We start from the raw sequence: 18,323 nt of genomic DNA, 5'->3' as shown, positions 1-18,323 counted from the left end.
GCTGGAAGCATTCTGGGTTGACTCTTCTGCCTCCTCCTGCCTGGCTCATGGCACAGAAACCTGCTGGTGGTTGGTGGTGGCCAGGTGCCACTCCATGCCAGAGCAGGGTGGAGCAGAGATGGCTCTAGAGCAGATACTAGCCCAGAGTGAGGTCAAGGATATCTCTCTACTAAGTGGCCCAGGGGAGGGAGCTGCTGAAGACCTTCAGGCAATGACCCCTCCACTGTGGGGCTTTGAGCCTGCCCTTAGGGGAAGCTGGATTTTTCCCATTGTCTGTGTGGCCCAGGCTGCTGGAGGTCCCCACCAGTTGGGTGAGAAGCACCCATGACCATGTTGGCTGTTTCAGCATTATACTTAGAGATTCTCTCAGCATGGGTAGTTCCAGTTTCTCACTCCTTCATCCCCTGCTCTCCTAGGAAAGCAGCACTTCTTGTGTTTGTAGCATCTCCAAACACACTGTACCAAGGCAGGGAATGCCTCGCTCCCACCACTAGGCAATGCCACTCTCCTATCCATATTTACTACAACCAGAGCATTTTCAGGACAGTTTTGGGGAAGCTGTGGCCCTTTGAGGTCTTCCTCAACTGAAACAGGTAGATCCCACTGAGCTTCCTGTAGATCTCACCATCCCCAGCTTCCTGTAGATCTTACCAATCCTTCCACAATTCAGGATACCTTTAACAATACCCCCATTCATGGGAACAAGAGACACAAGGACTCACAGGAAGCTGTCCTACAAGTTTCTTCCATAGTTTTTTGTTGGTTTGTTCTAAGATGCCTCTTCTAACAGACATCCCAAGAGAGCCTAGAAATTAGCGTCACTGAAAAAGGAGTTTATTTGAACATATAAATAAAAGTGAAAATATGTGGAGATATTGACTCCATAAAATACGTGGTTACAACACTACCCAGAGCAGAAAAGGTATTTGCCACCTGAGAGATGAAGTGGAAGTACACATAAGGAAGCATGGAAATCTTAAAAGGTCTGTTCACATGACACAGGGGCAGTTGCTGTAAGAGCCCATACTATCTTGCCTTTTGCATATGGTCAGATAATCCTGTGCTCAAATACGGCAGTTCCCAGCCTTTTTCACACGGACCACCCACTGCTCCTTTCTCTTCTTCTCACACCCCACCTCCATCCCCAATGCTCTCTGCAAATCTGCTGAGGGTATGGCAGTGCTATGATGGGTAGTTTCACATGTCTTTCTATTAACCCTTTTTCTTAGTGAAGATGGAAATTCTTGTTGTTTTTGAAGTTAACAAGTCAAAACTCTGGCTCATGGAAGCAGGAGCAGCATTATCATAAAGAACAGAGCTAGGTCAGTGCCTCTTTAGGACTTTGGCCTTGTTATTCAGATCATCTTAAGTCTTCTACAGTACATGTTCATGAAGAAAGTTGCAGTATTACTACATATCACAAGTTCGTTGTATTGCAACATTACAGATCCTGGCTGTTCTGTTTTCAGAAAGAGGATGCTGCTAAAAATTACATGAATGATGAAGAAATACAAATTAACACACCCTTCTGACCAACTACAGGCCATTGGTGAYGCATAAACACATCTGACCCCTAAGAAAAGAACAGGGCTCTGCCCCATGTTAAATAAAATTGAAGGTGAAGTAATACTACTTATTCCTACATCTCCCAGTGGAAAACATTACCATAAATCCACACGTGTACTCTGTGGTTTATGGCTGAAACAAGGCTGGACTGCAGTTTTAGTTACATCCTGAGGAAAGAACATAATTGTGATTGGGCTGGGATAAAGTTAGAGCCAGCACAACCATCTGTGAGATGGCTCTGCTTTACTACTATGTTAACTGTCCCCATGGCAGAATTCAACCTAGAGCCAAAGGCTAGCACTAAGCCTATGGAGCAGCTCTCATTTGAAAGGAGGCTGGATTGGAGCTCTGGCTGTGTGCATGTGGGGAAAACATTAACCAGGGAGAAGAAAAGCTGTGATCAAGACACCATACCAACACAGGCATCTCACCTGACTCTCTGAAGCAGTTATTTCATTAGAGGTGTTCCTATCTAACAACAAAGGCATTTGGAGATAGTGCTGCTGTTCCCAGGGGTCACCAGGCTGGCACTTGCACAGACACCCAGCTCACCTCAAGATATTAAGGAGATAAAGCTTTAAAAATGAGGAAAAAAAAAAAAAGGATTCAATCCAACCACTGAGTTGGGATAGACTAAGGGCAGAGGGCAATATACACCCACCAGGACGCTGGCCTCATCTATTCAACATCTTGTTTCCTCTCAGAAATGGGAATTTCTAGGTTGTGACTCAGAAAAGACTGGATTCTGCTAGTAACAAATGTACTAACTTGTTCAACCATGAAAATGGGCTTAGTCCTCAAGTTTTCTTCCTGTCCTGGCCACAGAGATCATGTCACAGCAATCTGAAGGCCAGTGGAGTAGGCCATCCGTAGCCTGATGGGAACCCACTTTTCTAGAACTTCTTCCCTGCTCCTCTATCTATAGCCAGGATGGGGAGCAGCATCAAAACTGGCTCTGAATTGGCAAAGGTGTCCATATCAACGTATGGGAGAAGATGACGGTGGGTGCCAGGAAGGGCAGGGAGAAGTCAGGGGGCTTCTGCAGGACTGGCTTACCTATTTAGTGTAAGCATCTGGGGAAAATTCCTCCACCCCTCCCTGATCCCAGTGGTCCCCTGGAAGAGGGACTAGATCGTTCCTCTCCAGAGCCTGGGTAGGGATGGATCTTGCAGAAGCTGTAAAGCCATGCCATGGGAAGGCCAGCTCCACAAGCATGTCCATGACCAATGATGTACTAGAACCAGTTGTACATTCCCTGTGGTTCCCAAGGCCCAGATATCTGCTTAGATACTGAAGAGCTGTGGCACTCTTTCCAGAAACCTGTTTTCATCCCCTGTTTGAACACTTGGGCCAATTTTGAGGCTGTGCTCCAACTCCAGAGTCACTGTGGTTAGTTTATTCACAGGCAATGCCACAAACCCATTTTCCTGTTGGTTAGGAGAAATACTTGGTGTCAGGTTATGACTGTGTTGCAATATGCTGTTTTCCACCTGGGATGAGCTGAACTGGCCAGAGGAGAGTGGGAACTGGTGATCTCTGAATCAATATTTGCTTCTAAATATTGCTTAATTTCCAAATGACACACAGCAAACAAAGAGTACTCTGTCAATTTTAAGTAGCTCTTTCCGGCTCAGAGCTCTAAGCTCAGCTACAGACTGTAGTCTCTTTTCTGAAGCTGCTTACCATGTCATACCATTACAGGCTTTTGTTTTTGGCTGTAACTAATCAACGCAACAGCCAGGTGCCAGAAACCCAGTTCTTTCTACCTCACACAGCTGTTCTGCAGGAAGGTGTCACTGCCCACAATCCTATCCATGCACGTTTCCCATCTGGCAAATGCCAACCAGTCCGACATTGATGGGGGGGAAAAAGGTTTTCTTAATCAAGAAGCAGCCATGCTGCCTATTCTCTGTAAAAGCCACCAGCCCCATTCCTGAAGTAAGCAGTGATTTCTGCTCTGTCAGCCAGAGGTCAATGGGAAACTCCCATCAGATATTTAATTAGTGACATTCCTACTAATGAAGCATTCCAGTTTGCTTAATTAACCCAATGGTTAACAGGATTACCAGCTACTCTGTGCAACTTTGGGAACTGCAATATTCTCAAAGGGCTTTTGGAAGGGAACAAAGCAAAAGGCAGTGGGTTAATCATTCCTGCTGAAGACACTTGTAAATACAGCCAGATAGCATTCATACCTGTTTCCAAGGGGTTTTCCAAGCATGTTCCCTGTATACAAAGACACATGGGAACAAACCAGTAAATACCAATAGTCTGGAAGGGCCAGGAGTGCCAGTTGCCCTGCATAGCCACAGTGCCCTCAGCTCTCCCGCAGCCTGCATGCCCAGATCTCACTCTGGTGCAAAAGCCAAACAGTTGCACAACTACTGTGTTCATAAAATGGCTGTGTCCAGCTCTGAAGGACATGTCAGACTGTCTCCACTGGGGCCTATCTCCACAAGGACCATCTCTGGGCTGTCACAGATGATTCATTTGAAGGAAGGGARAGAACAGGAGAAAGGGCAGTTTGTTTCCAGGGAAGGAGGGGTCTCTGGCTCATGTGAGCCCCCATGCACACATCTGGGACAAGGGAGAAGCAGTGTGAGCAGGGATGTTCTCCTGCAGTCACAGGCCATCAAGCTGAGGCTCTGAACACCCTGCACATGGGACAGGGATGAAGGCAAGATGGTAGCAGAGCCAGGAGTCCCCAGAGCAAGAGAGTAGCAAGACCTGAGAAGCAAGAAGAGCCCCAGAACTGAGCCGTGGTCACTGCATCCCAGGGGACAGGCCAACATTATGGGACACCTGGCCAGGCCCTACACTGCAGGAGCTTTGGGTGCTGCCTCCCTTCAGCAATTGGATGTCATTGAAACAGGGAACAGAAAAGGCACCCAGCAAATGCAGCCAGCCTTGCAAGTGGATGAGCCCTGCTTGAGCTGGAGGGGGAGGCAGAAGGTCGATGTGGACAAAGAATAATTTTACACAAGCAGTGGGCACAGAGTTCCCCCTGAGGACAGATAGCAGAGATGGGCAACCAAAAGGAAACCATAGGAGAAAGCAAGGAAAAACACCGAGAAAGGAAAACCTGTGACTTCATGATTCATAAGCCTTTCCCAGGAGAAAAATTAAGGGAAGTCCAAGATATTTAAGAGAAAGGTGCTGGATGCTGGCCAGAAGGACAGCAAGAGAACACACATCCATAGTGATGCAAAAGATTCCTGTGCCCTATAGACACTGGCTGGGCTCGAGGATTCTCACTCAGGCAAACAAAGTGCCTCTCCACTAACATTGTTGGCTTGAGCTGGAGCAGCCTGGTGCAGAGGCACAACCTAAGCACAGCTACACGGAGCAGTGCTTCGCAGCCTGAGCCCCGGGCCAGCAGTGCTCGCTGGCTGCCAGAGAGCAGCTCTTGGCGCTGAATCTGGCCCAAGGAGCAGGAGGCTGAACCTCTTGTCATCCTCCCAAGCCTACAAGCAGCCTGCCCAGGCTGGCATGCCAGCCCACTGTTGCGCCCAAGCATTGTATTCAACTGTTTGATAGCCTCTCTGGCAAAAAAAAAGAGATTTGGGCATTAAATGAACAGGAAAAGGGTCAGCTCACCAATGGGTCAAGCTGAACTTTACTTCTTGCTGTTCAGCCCCTTTCCAGTTAGTTAATTCGTGGTAATCATTAATATTGAATCCCTGGCATGTATAGAATCTCACAATAACTCATTTTTAAACTGTCATGACAACTACATGTTGTTACAAGACCTGTTTGTAGCCATCTTCCCTGATAGCATTTTAACACTGTCCTATGGCTATTCATTTTCCTCATTGATTAATAATGGGTGTTTTGAAAGCACCAAAAAATTGTTAGCCATCATTCCTTTCTGCAGCACTTTTGTTGCCATTTTGTAAATGTTTCAAAGCAGCATTATAGGAAATTAATAGAAATGAGACTTCAAATAACAGAAAGGCTTAATCTTTATTGGAGACCCCTTGAACTCCAGTCAAATTAATTTTCCTCTGTGTTTGAAATTTTCAGAGGTGTTCTGGCAGGTCAACAGTCATGAGTCTTGCAAACATCTCACCCTTCCATACTAAATAGCTAATTAAAATATGATATCAGTGACTAAATACTAGCCCATGAAAACCTAGCAGCAATATTTTCTTCTAGAAAAACTGATGCAATGAAGTAGGTGAAGAAAGATTTTTCATGAACTCATTAACTGCTGGCAATTAATTTACAGGGCTGTTAGACTCAAAATAAGGAGAGTTCATGAAAATCATTAATTTGATTAAAAGTGAAGCAAAAAAATGTAATCAAAGAATTCTTGCTTTGGATGCCCAGACACTATAGCTGAGATCAAATCCTAAAAGGCATTCAATGCTGTTTTTAGAGGGAGGCTGGAGTCCCTGAAGAAGTGATACATGATTAACCTTTGCTTTCAGGAACATCTGCTTTCTTTGTTCAGACCTACATACTAAGAGCATGTCCTGGCAATTTGTTTCCTTGGTATGAAATGCCTCATTGCCCCAGCCACGCAGAACACAGTGAGCTCCCCCCAGCTCTCAGCTGCAGGCACTCTGTCAAGACCCCAACGTGCCACCTGATGTGCCCAGAAAGCCCCAGAGAGCTCAGGTCTTTGCAGCTTTACAGTTACTAGTAAAACAGGCTTTGCAAATGGGCAAGGACACGCATGGATCTTGGTGCCTGGTTTAACAGCTAACAAACACAAAACGCAGGTCGTTACAGACCAGAGATTAGACAGCCAAAATGACCTTTGAAACACCTACCTGCAATCCCACCTACAATTCTTGAAAGTAACCCTTAGAGCTATTGCACACTGTCTGTTTGGCTTTCTGCATTCCCAAGAACCTAATATTGCATTCCCTGTTTCCAGTACCTGATGCAGATTGCAATCTCACTCAGCATTTTGCAGAAGGAGAAGGGAAAGAAGGATTTTTTTAACCTGTGTCCAGTGCAAGCCAGTGAGCCAGGCCACATTACTCTCAGCTTATTCTACCATGTCCTGGTTACTTTGAGGTGTGGACAGACCACACTTTGGGTATCCCAGGGCTGTGGGAGGGGAATGTTGGCCTAGGACCCCACATTCTCTTCTCATCTGGGTTTGAAAGAACAGTTTGATGTCAGGGACTGCAACTAAGCCTATTGCCTGAGGGACACTGGCCCTCACAATGAAACTTAGCATTAACGAACATGCTTCCAAAGAGCTGGTGTTTTGTGAAAGCTGCAAAAGGCCCGAGGTGTCTATGAACTTGATATACCACACACCTGCAGGGTGGTGGAGTACAGCAATGATGTCCCAGTAAAGAAGGATACAGGTCCTCTCGAGGCAGCATATCTTATTTCCCAGGTAATGCAGAGATGGGGATGTGTTACTGCTGTGCCCTCGCCTACCTTTGCCCCTCTGCAAAGGATGGCAGCCTGCCGCAGCCAGGGCTGGACCCTGTAAGATGCATTATTCACAACAACCCAGCATTTCTTGCATGGCAGGCAGAGAGGACCCAGGAGGATCCTCTCCCCTGTCAGTACTGGTGACTACCATATCATTAGTGAAAGACCTCACCTCATTGCAGGATCTCTAATAAGTCCAAAGGCAGGCTTGACCTTTCAAACCCCACCTCCCTCCCAAGAAGCCCAGAAATTAATTTCCTGGCCTGTCAGTCAGGATGTTCTCACCAAGATAAAATTCTGGCTCAAGCAGGCCAGGGGAACAGCTCCTCCTGTTCTTGCCACTCTGCTCCCTGGTCACCTTGGCTTGGCACAGCTTTGCAGGCACTGCTGGGCCCTGGCTCTCAGACTTCCTTGTACCTTTCAGTAATTGCTGTTTTGCAATATGGAAAATAATAAAAGTCTCAGGGATATTAAGAAACGAGGGAGGAGCAAAGAAGGGGGAGACAAAAGGCCAAGCTAAGAAGATTTCAAACCCCCTCCTGAAGGCTTTTAGGCCCCCTTGGCTTTTTAATCCTCTCAGCATTTCCAACTGTAAAGACAAAGGAACATAGACAGATGTGCAGGGCCTTGGGCAGGGCTCCAGGGCATGTGTCCAGCTGGGGCCTAGGTCCCAGGGAGTGAGTTCTGGGATCGGGTGGTAAAGAAGAGAAGGGGAGGTTTGGGGTCAGAGGAGGTTTGGGGTATGACTGTAGAGCAGGGAGAGGTGACGTTAACATGGGGCACCTACCTGTTTGCCTTTGCCTGAATCTTTTGTCAGAAGCAAGACAAGAATTGTCCTTCTTTTTCTCCCTCATATTTGTTTTCTCCTTCCTTCCCATATCCCCCATTCCTGCTTTTATGAGGGGTGTGATTTAAAATCTGATTTGCTGTTGTTCATTTTGATTCGAATCAAACAGAAATGAGACATTGTTCAGACAGAAAAAAAATGGCAACTGATTTTGTCTTGCAAGGAAAGCTTCTCTTGGTCTCAAAATAATTTGAACAGGACTCAGCAGCTGTCTTCCAGAGCTCCGGCAGTTCGTTAGCCTCTGGAGCAGCCAGGACACCCTGTGCCTTGCATGTCTGCCCTAACAGCTCCTGAAAACTGTTGGAAGAATAAGGAAGGAACTAAAAGAATGTCTTGCTTCAGATGTTTTACTGAAAGTTGCATAAGGTGAGGGAACTTGGTTTTGCTCTGTAGGTCTGATGATTGGTCATGTTATAGACAAAGGATACTGTATGCTTGGTGGGGAGAAATGGCTTCATGCCACAAATCTAATCACAGAGGAAAATTAACTCCTGCTGGGGTTTCTGCCATAGGCTGGAAGCCTTTGACTGCTGGCAGTGACTGAGGGTCTCAGCACAGCCATCCCCACAGGTCTATGGTGCCTGAGCCCAGAGCTGCTGTTTTGGCCCAGTCCTTTCTGAACATCCCTCCACCAGCAGTTTTGCCCTTCACCACATGCTTCTTTGATCACCAAAACCMTTTTCACATCTTGTGCATCAGCCATTGGGATCAACTCCAGGCAGAAACCCCTTTCTCTGTTGTGCCATTCAAATCCTGGATGGACGCAACAACAGCCACAATGCACTGGGACCATGTGTTGAGGGCAGAAAGGGACAGCAAGCCTTGGAAAAACAAATAGATATATGGTCAACTATGCAGTGCCAGAAGAAATGTCCTTCAGTGAAACGTATCAGCACCTATTACAACCCCATGCTCTCTCATTTTTTAACCACACAGACCAAAGCCAAAAATGCTGCACAGTGTTAGGGCCCTGAGGGCACTAATAGGCCTTAATGGCCCAGAGCAGCCTCATCTGGAGCCTCCCCCCCACACCTGCCCATGGGCCCTGGAGCCTATTTCAGGTCAGCCCAGGGCCTTCAGGCCCTGCCTGAGCTGTGCAGGAGGAGGCCTGTGCCTGGCCTCCTGTTGATCCTGACTTGGACCTGCAGACTCACTTCCCAGCTTGATGTCAGTCCTGCCTCATCACTGTGGACCTGCCCAGTGATCACTGAACCAGATCTGGACCCTGACCCACAAACCGACTGCCTGGCCTGGCCCCATCCCCACGGAGATGCCTGATGCCTAGGGCTGGAAGCTGCCCCCCATCCTGCCCTGCTCCCTCATGGGGGGCAGTGGGACAGGCCCTGGTTGCGAGGCCCTGCCCTGCCACCATGGGGAGCCCCCACTGTCACCAGCCGCTAGGAAGCCACCATCCCGTGTGGTGCCCTGATACATGGAAGAGAGCAATACAAAGCTATCTCATGGCTAGACAAGGGAATGAAAAACAAAATATCAACTGTCTTGTAGGACAGCGAGTTAATGTGCTAATCCATTTATAGTCCATGTTATTCTAGGCAATTGTTTTTTATATGTGGCAGAAAATATATCCCACTGAAGTGGTGCCTATCTTTTCTACTGAGTGCCGTCTCTTGAAGACATCCCACGTGGCTCCACAGCACTGAGCTGACATCGTCACTGTCTTCTCTAAACAAGCCATGTAGAAATAACATGAAGAAAGAGCAGGAAAGACTTTATGAAGATCCTCTTGCAAACAAAATATTTGTTCTAGCACATTCCACCTGAAGTGGGAAATCCCCAGGAGAAAACAAGGTCAGCCTTTAATCAAGGACATCAGACTTGTGTAATGACAGAGGGCTTCAGGGAAGCTGCAACATTCGTCCAGTAAATACCATCCTTTGCCAGCCAATGCCTCCTTTCCTGCCTCCTGAAGGATGCTAGCATAAATGTAAGAGGACTGCACAGAAAGCGAAAATCTTCTTAGTGGAGCATTTTACACCAGAAGAGCAACCATCTTTCATTCATTAACATAATACTCCTATCTTAGTAGCTCTTCCAGACTCCATATGTGACAGAGGAATTAATAAATTATTAGCAACATTTGCCTTATGGGTTTTGGAGAAACCAAAAGAAGGAATCATCTCACCCTACTTTAGCCCTCTAAAAGTTAAATCTAGGTTTCCTCTATTATCCAAGGGTATAGACAGCTTCAGAGGGCAATCTGCACTACCATAGCAGAGGTAGCATGAAGTACCCTAAGGATGTGACACAGAGGGCACACATGACAGCTCAAACAGGACACACACCTGCCTGGTGGCTAGGTGAGGTGATTCCCACCCTTAGCAACCATAGCTGAATTAAAGGATTAACTGGTTACAAGTCAAGCTGTCCTGTTTTTAACGGGAGACATAGCCACTGGGAGCAGTTCAGCTCAGACCCAACAGTGGCTAACTTATCACAGTATGAATCAGGGTTAAATCTGCTGTACTCACAAATGCCAAAGTACAGGTTGCTCATTTATCCAGCAGCCACAGTGCAAATTCTTCTGGTCACAGGTGAATGCTTAAAAATAAAAGTTGGAGGGGAGGTGGAAAGGGGAAGAAAATGTGGAGCATGTACCCCTAGCTGGACTCTTATGCAGGGGCACACTCCTTAGAGGCTTAAGCATCTTGACAGAGGGGTCAGGGCCAAGGCCAGTCACTGTCTCAGCTCATGCATACATTAGCACTCAGGGTATTGGCTTGAGAGRACAAAACAGTGGAAAAAGTGTCCCAACCCAGACCTCAAACACAGTAGTCTTCTGAATTTTTCAGCAGGGTGCTGAGCCTATCAAACCAAGAGAATGGTTGCTTGACTTCACTTTGCTCCACCTACAATCTTCAGCAGCAGGGTGTTGAGCCGAGAAGCAAACTCCAACATTTTGAGCACAAGGTGCAAGGCACAAGGTTCCTCTCCAAGAACAGCTGCTCTTTCTGCTCATACAGCAGGACCCCAGACTGCTTTTGGAGTCCTAACACATATCAAAATGGTTTCCCAGTTCATGAAAAGATCCCATGGTCTGCAGATTTTAACTCAGCCTTTAGCCAGTCCACAGCTGTCAAACTCTCATGTTCATGCATCTCAGAGTGGGAGACTCTGATGGTGAAAGGGAAAGCAGAGGAAATCTGTAAGATTATGATCTGTAAGATTAGCTAAGGTTAAGGAGCAGTGTAAAGATGGAGAGAGGCCTTATTCACTATCTCCTGTTTTTGAAGAGAGCAGCTCAGGAGAGGCCTGTTTTATTTACTAGCTTGACATGCCGGATATTTTCTTTACTTTGCAAAGCATGGTCTCACGTCACCTTTCCTTTGGTATTTACACAGTCTGTCGGAGTGATGATGACACACCCCCTTTGGAAGTGGGGCTACATTCAGATATCCTGGCTCCCTATTGGGAAATGAAGCATTTTTAAAAAACAGCAGATTTTAAATAGCAAACGTGCAGCCACCATGAACAGTGGGGCATTGGCAAAGTTCTGCAGCTGAGCTGGCATGATGTGATGAGCTCTGTCTTTTGCATGGATGTTTGGAGAAAGGGAGAGGCTGAAGCCTCCTCCCATGTCCTGTGCAGTAGCAGAGTGTGTGCTGTCTGCTGGACATGCCACTTACCTGTCATTGCAAAGGCTATGAGGGAAGATGAGGCTAACAGCAGGCTGGGACCAGCGAGCCATCAAACGCTGCCTGTGCCTCACCATAGTTAGAGTGGTACCATGGTAGTTTATCCCCATATGCCATTGCACTACAGGTCTGCTACAGACTACTTGGGAGGCCCCAGGAGTACTGCTCCCACACCACATACCTGGAAGAAGTGAAACTGGCCACCTGGTGCGACCTGAATGATCCATCACTCAAAAACACAATCTGTTCATGACACTGTGAGGTGAGGACTGACCTGGAAGGGATGATGCTGCTTTTTGCCTGCTTTGACTTTCTGATGCTTGACTCTGTGTTGGTCTGTTTGAAGAAAAATAATGCTTCCAGATTGGCCAAGGATGATCTGAAAAGAGACACATCCTGCACTGACAGAAGGACAATGCTCCAAAGGTCTCTGAAGCGCTAGTATTCATTCCCTGGGGCACATGGGGTGTTGTGAAGGGGAATCACACCAACCTCTCCCTGGATGTACCAAGCATGGGAGCACACATCACCCTCCAGAGAGTGTATTCAGACTATCCAAGGCTGGTAGGAATCAGTGCAGCTACACAGACACCAGCAGAGCTTTACCAGTGGTCTGACCTTGTGTCTGTAATTTTTCCCTAGACTATTTTAAACTGTGTGTTTGTGTATGGACACTCTCTTTGTCTTCTTTCAATGCCTAACAGCCTTGTATTCCAGTCTCTTTCTCCTGGTGCCCAGCTCCTCCCAACCTGCACCTCCATTCTCCCTGTCTGGAAATTGCCTTTTCAAAGATGGGGGTCAACAGAAGTGAACAGGGGAATGCTTCTCCCGGTATGTAGTCTACCACTGTAATATTTGCAGTAGTTTCTGTTCCATTCCTCCCTGCTTCCTAACTGGTTGTACTGCTGAACCTCACTGGGCAGATGTCTGCCTTGGGCTGCTTTCAACATAGATCTTCTGTCTGACAGAAAAATGATGTCTATAGCCCACTCTGCTGTATGAGCAGTGTCAACAGTGCTAATATGCCATATGCCTGCACATTTCTTGCATTGATAACTCTGCATGGCATCTGCCATCACCTTACTCATTTACCTAAGTCACATCCCATCAGACCTCCTCACTCTCTCTGCTTGTTTTGACTGACCTACATGCAATTTCCCTCAGTCTTGTTTTGCAGAGAATTAGCAGTTCTTCTAAATACTGGCCTTCTTTGGGAACTTTGGGGAACTATTGGAACACTAAACCCTTGCCAGAAATCAGCTTCTCCTCCTCCTCATCTGGTTGCTGTCTCTTGCCTATTTTCTGAGCTCCAGCAGAACCCAACAGCTCCTTAGCTTCCCAAACACCACCAGGAAAGGAATGTCACTCAAAGCACTTTCTAAGCACAAGTGAATAGTATGTTTCAAGAATGCAGAAAATGCAGGGTTTTTTAATTTTTCAGCAGCTTTAGTCTGAGCATTTCTTTTCACTTATGCTTCTCTCCATCTCTTTTCATACTTCTCCTTCCTGTTGCAAGTTCCAGACCACCTTAGCCCCCATGTTACTCTCTGGACAGTTGGCTGTCTCAGAAATTCATTCAGAATAAGCTGTCTTAGAGTCTCACATTCTTACAGCACCCCAGGGCAAGGCAGAGGCACCAAAGAATGTATTGACCCTACCCAGCTGTGTGTCCAAGCTCTAAGAGAAGACTCTGAGTCAGAGAAGAAGAGCCCTACATCCTAATGCAACTACAGAATACAAGCAGACACTGGTGGGACAGGACCCCTGCAGGGTGTCCTGCCAGCTGCCTGAAGGCAGAAGACACAAAGGAAAAGTCCAGGCTCAGCATGAGAAGGAACCATAAAGCATGCACTTGAGCAGCAAGGGGCGAATAAACAGCCCAGAGGAAGACCACTCCCTAATGCTTGGTCTATAGCAGAGAAAAGAATTCAAAGCCAGGGCAGTGGAGGAGCGAGGGATTAAGAACTGTAATGCACGTAACCCTGAACAAAGTTCAACCAAACTGCAGCCTAATGAATCCCCTCTGTGCAAACAGCTAACCGCTTGCTAACCAAACACGCTTACTGCAGCTCCAGCTGCCTCAGACGCACACAGGCTCTTTTAAAAAACCCTTTCTGGAGAAGTGAATGTTTCGACAGCTGCAAAGAGCCAGTATTTGGACACCTTAAACAATTGTGGCTTTGGGGGTCCTTACACCTGCAGCCACAGTATACCCCATTCCGCACAATGAATTATCATCATCCATCTTCAGAGATGCAGCCAGGAATGCCCTTGATCTGCTGGAAGAAGCACGGAGGCAGGAGAGTCCACCAGTAGGACTAGGGAAAACATCTTTGTCCAAACCCACAGAACACAAGGGGCCCCATCCCCATCTTCTTCAACTCCGTCTTTGCTTTCTGTAGGACCGTGCTTGTGGCACACAGCCACAGCAAGTGCACACTTGCTGTGCAGGTTGCAAGTGCCAAACTTGTGGCACATAACCACAGCTCAGCAGCAAGCACACAGCAACTGTGCACTTGGTCCCTCTGGGACAAACATGCCCTGGGACCCTGCTAGAAGAGAGAGAGGAGCTCTCCAGGCCCAGGAGGGAGACAAGAAAGGACATCAGAGATGTCAAGACAGGAGGAAGGAATGAAAGCAGCCAAGGAGATGGCGCAGGGAGCAGAGTGTCAGTGTTCAAGTGTGCAGGAAGGAAATGAACTGATTGTGCTCCTCTTCCTCATCACATCCCCAGGGCTGCTGCACCCCTCCTTGACCTCTCTTCTCCTTCCATCCCAATTCTCCACCACCAAAAACTCACTCTGGTCCTTGTCCTGAGACCATAGCACCTGGCTGTCATCCCCCCAGACCCTCTCACATATCTGATGAGTAAGAGCTCTCATCACACATAGACTCTGGACCTAAATCTGTCCCTCTAAACCTCTGACCCACTGCCAATGAGAAATGGCAATAGCAGCCTTGGCCCAGCACATAGTGCTGTTTGCACAGCCCTTGCTCAAACACAATGGCCAGAGCTGGCTCTGTACTGCATGCAGCTCTCTGCAAGAAGTGCTGTGACCTTACTCCCATGGTGACCTGTTGCTTTAGCATGATTACAATGCTGCATTGTGTGCATGCTTTCCTTGGTTCAGCACCTGGGGAGATTTGCAGACCAATGTTGTCCATGTTTCTGCTATGGAAGCCAAAGGCTCACACTCCCTCTATGACTTGCCTCATCACTCTTCAGCTAACCCACATCTCTCAGAGGGCACTGGCTTCAGGAGTAGATCCATTAACATACTAGTATATGGCAAGCAAGCATGGTCACTAAACTTCAGGCAGTATTGGACAGCGGGGCTTTGCTAGTCTTGGGGAAACCAACAGTGACTTGGCAGGCCTTCAAGCCCTAAATAACTTCTGGGACAACACCATGCAGATGCCAACTGAGCTGCAGCAGAACCAAGCAGAAAGCTTCGGATCCCCAACAGAATCCTGACCTGTAGCTGTTGCTCTAAGCAAATGCTCCCCATTTGTACCCCAAGGCATGAACCCCCCCAAGGCTGTTGCAGCACTGTGCCATGCAGAAAGCAGGGGAAAAAAATCTGTCTGCAGGCGCTGGGTTTCCAAAAGCAACAACTAGCCCCATAGTAAAGCTTCAAGTCCAGAGTCCTTTTGGCCAAAGGGAGAAGTGTAAGGGAGCAGCAGAGAAGCTGGAGACCACCCCCAGCTTTTGTGGATGTTACGCATGCAACAGAACAACTTGTAGGAAAAGAACATCAGCTTTACACCCTCAGTCATAGGTGTCACTCTTGTGGAAGCTCCAGGGACCCAGACCAAGAAGCTCGTGACACCAGCATGGCTCAGACTGTCCTTCACCCTGGAGGACTGAAGCAGCATTGCATAGATTTGTTTGGATTGGTTTTGTAAATTCCAAGTCCCAGAGTGGTCTGAAAAGGAGACTTTGGCCTTGGGCTAGCTTGAGCCACGCAAATAGGAGGCACGTAGTGCCCAGCACAGTCACAGCTGAACAACACAGCACCCCTGACAAACCAAGGCTCAGATCTGAATGCCTTTCTTTAGAAATTTGACTTCAAATGTCCTTCCATCTTGGGGTGAAGAGGTTGGTGGCAAAGGAACCAGAACAGAACAGACCAGCACACACTGGAAGAAAAGCAGAGGGGTTTCGCATTCGTAAGAGCTGAAAGAGGCAAAGTGGCACTTCCTGTGAACGTCTTCAGCGTCTCTGCAGGCTTCAAAGGCACAAATTATTTTTCTTTCCCTGAAAGCTTTTTTGGAAAAGTTATCAAATTCCTCTGTCGCAACTGAGGATTGAAAAAGCATATCAAGGTTTTTTTTCCTAAAAATGGTAGCTCTGATCTGGAAATACTGTATTGTGCCAGTGGAGAATTTTGATRCTATTTTCCTTTTTTCTTTTTGAAATGCTACTGACCAATTTATTTTTAATTGAAAAAAGAATTCAAACTGATAAAACAGTTCTTTGAAAAAGAAATCTTTAGATGACTTTCAAACTTTTTTATTTGAAGATGTTGCCAAAAAGAACTCCTCCCCATGAAAGACGGAAGTGTCAGTGAATCCAACCGTTCCAAAGAAAAAGATACTCTGTGAAAAACCTGCCAGACCAGCTGTGTTGGGGCAGCATATCTAGCCATGGCACAGAGAGGCTCAGAAGGATAAGCAATGAAGGGTAAGCATGTCCCCAACAGAAACTGCAGCGAAGTTATCTTGAGTATGGCACTGGGGCATGGAGCTTTTGAGCAGTCCCAGCCATTTACTGGGATTCTCTCTAGGCAGCTATCTGCAATTTCCATGCTGCTTTGATGACCCCTACAGGGACAAGCAGTAAAAAATCCAGAGCTTTTAATATCTTGTTGACCTAGAAAACCTGTGGTGGGGACACCAGCACTGCAGTTATTGTAGGGGACAGCTATCAGGCAAACGCCAATAAGCTTCTCCTCCCTGTGGGGAGCAGAGAAGATTTAACACTTGCAGAAAGCTCTGGGAGTTTAAGATCTTCATGTGCGGAAGGATGACTGTTGTGAGGAGCATCTGACTGCAGCTCTGCCTGAACAGAAGGCTAAGATACAGTGTCTGCTGCATGGAAATCACTGCAGAAAAGCCAAAATATGAATGTATGCACATTGCTAGCAACAAAGAGTGATGCTGACTATGTCCAGGGTCACCTTCTGGTGTTTGCCTTCTTTCCCTTGAGCTTGACATGCGGAGGGCCGGCATCCCTCACACAGCTCCCACATCTCTGGATAGTCGTTTTTCAACCTCATCCTTCTACCTAGCCGTTGTTTTTTGCTTTCTTCCAGAGGGCATTTTTCCTTCTCCAAATCCTTCAAGGATGTTAGCATTGGTCCTCTTGTTCTCCTCCTTGCTGGTGGGATTCCACCATCAAATTCCCAACAAGAAATATTTACTGTGTACATCTGACACAGCTTCACACAAAGTCTTTCACTCTCAGTGCATGAGGAGGCAGCTCTACTGTAATGGTCTAAGTGCAAATATGACAGCAAACCCATAACTTTACAGCCCTTTTTGTTACTGTACTGAGGTTCATTTGTGAGCAGCTGGGACATGGGGAGAACAAAGCAAGCCATTATATCCCAGAGTGCATGAAGAAAAGATGCAAAAATCTGATTTAACCATGTACACCTCCTTCAACACTATCTGACAATGATCCACACAGTAATTACATTTCATCATGACTGCAAGTATCAAACTGAACCAATGTTTTAAGAGGTCTTAGATAAGAGGCTGTTAAATGAATAGTAAAGGAAGCCCTCTCTTAGTCTTGCAGTGGGCAGACTACCAGGCTCTTACCTAGCAGAATTTAGACTTGTTTCAAGCTTGTTTACAACATGCTGCATCCATTTTTTATTTTTATTTTTAAACAAGGTACAGATTGGCATTATCTGGTCCCGGGTGGTTGGGAATCCCAATCCAACACTTCAAATAACAATTTTTTTCCAGATTAGTGTCCTTGACACCCAGTTCTCCCTGCTGTTTGCTTGCAAGGGCACATCCTGGTGTCATACCCCTCCCTTGCAGGGTGCACACAAGAACACTGCAGAATCTCTCTGCTGGCCCTCCATAACTGCTAAAATTTTTCTTCCTCCCATCTCAGCCTCACAGTCAGAAGGCAGGACACTGGCTATGGCATGACTAGTACAGTGACAGTGGTGGTTCTGGGACCCCATGAGATCATATATTTCCCAAGGTTCCCCCATAGCTCACGCTGAAATAAAGGACCAGACTTCATCAAATCCAGGATACTCTGTCCCCCTTTGGATGTGGGCCCAGTGGTTGTACAGGGTGCCAGGTCTCTGTTGAATCACAGCTGCCTTGGCAAGAAAGGGGAAATTCTCCATCCTGGCTCAGATCTTCAGAGGAAGGCAAGTCCTTGGCTTTTAAATATGCCGCCCAGCATACCCCTGGAGTGAGTGCTCCTGGGCCCTTCCTTGCATGCAGGGGAGGGAAGCAGAGGAGTAGTGAGCACTCAGTGGTAGATGGGGTTGCGTCCCAGCATTTGTAGACCCCAAACTGCCCTGCCACGTGGCAGTCCCCACCAGGTGGTCATCTTAGCTCCCTTCACCCCTGGAGATGGAGGATGAGGAGGGTCCAGCCTGCCAGGAGGAAACTTGCCTTTCACCACAGGCAGATGAAGGGAAAGGACGGTCATTGACCCCATGAGGCCAGGAATGAGCTATGCTTTTACCAGGCAGTTGTGCTAAAGGGAGCATGGCCTGCTCACATGTGATTACCTCCACTAAAACGTCATCCTCAGCTTCCCTCCATAACCCAGGGAATATCCCTCTGTGAGAAGTGAGGCCAGGGTAATTAGCCTGTCCAGGCAG

The 18,323-nt window shown here is 47.2% G+C and overlaps 1 protein-coding gene across 1 annotated transcript in view; it reads left to right on the top strand.

The window, feature by feature from the left end:
• LOC112972273 (galactose-3-O-sulfotransferase 2-like) overlaps window positions 1–18,323 on the top strand; it is a 37,966-nt gene that overhangs the window by 662 nt on the left and 18,981 nt on the right. The window lies entirely within an intron of this gene.

This window comes from Apteryx rowi, unplaced genomic scaffold (genome assembly GCF_003343035.1).
Source record: "Apteryx rowi isolate R43461 unplaced genomic scaffold, aptRow1 scaffold_480, whole genome shotgun sequence".
NCBI classification, from domain to species: Eukaryota; Metazoa; Chordata; class Aves; order Apterygiformes; family Apterygidae; genus Apteryx; species Apteryx rowi.
The sequence above is the reverse complement of the archived record's forward strand: the minus strand, read 5'-3'. Positions and strand labels throughout refer to the sequence as shown.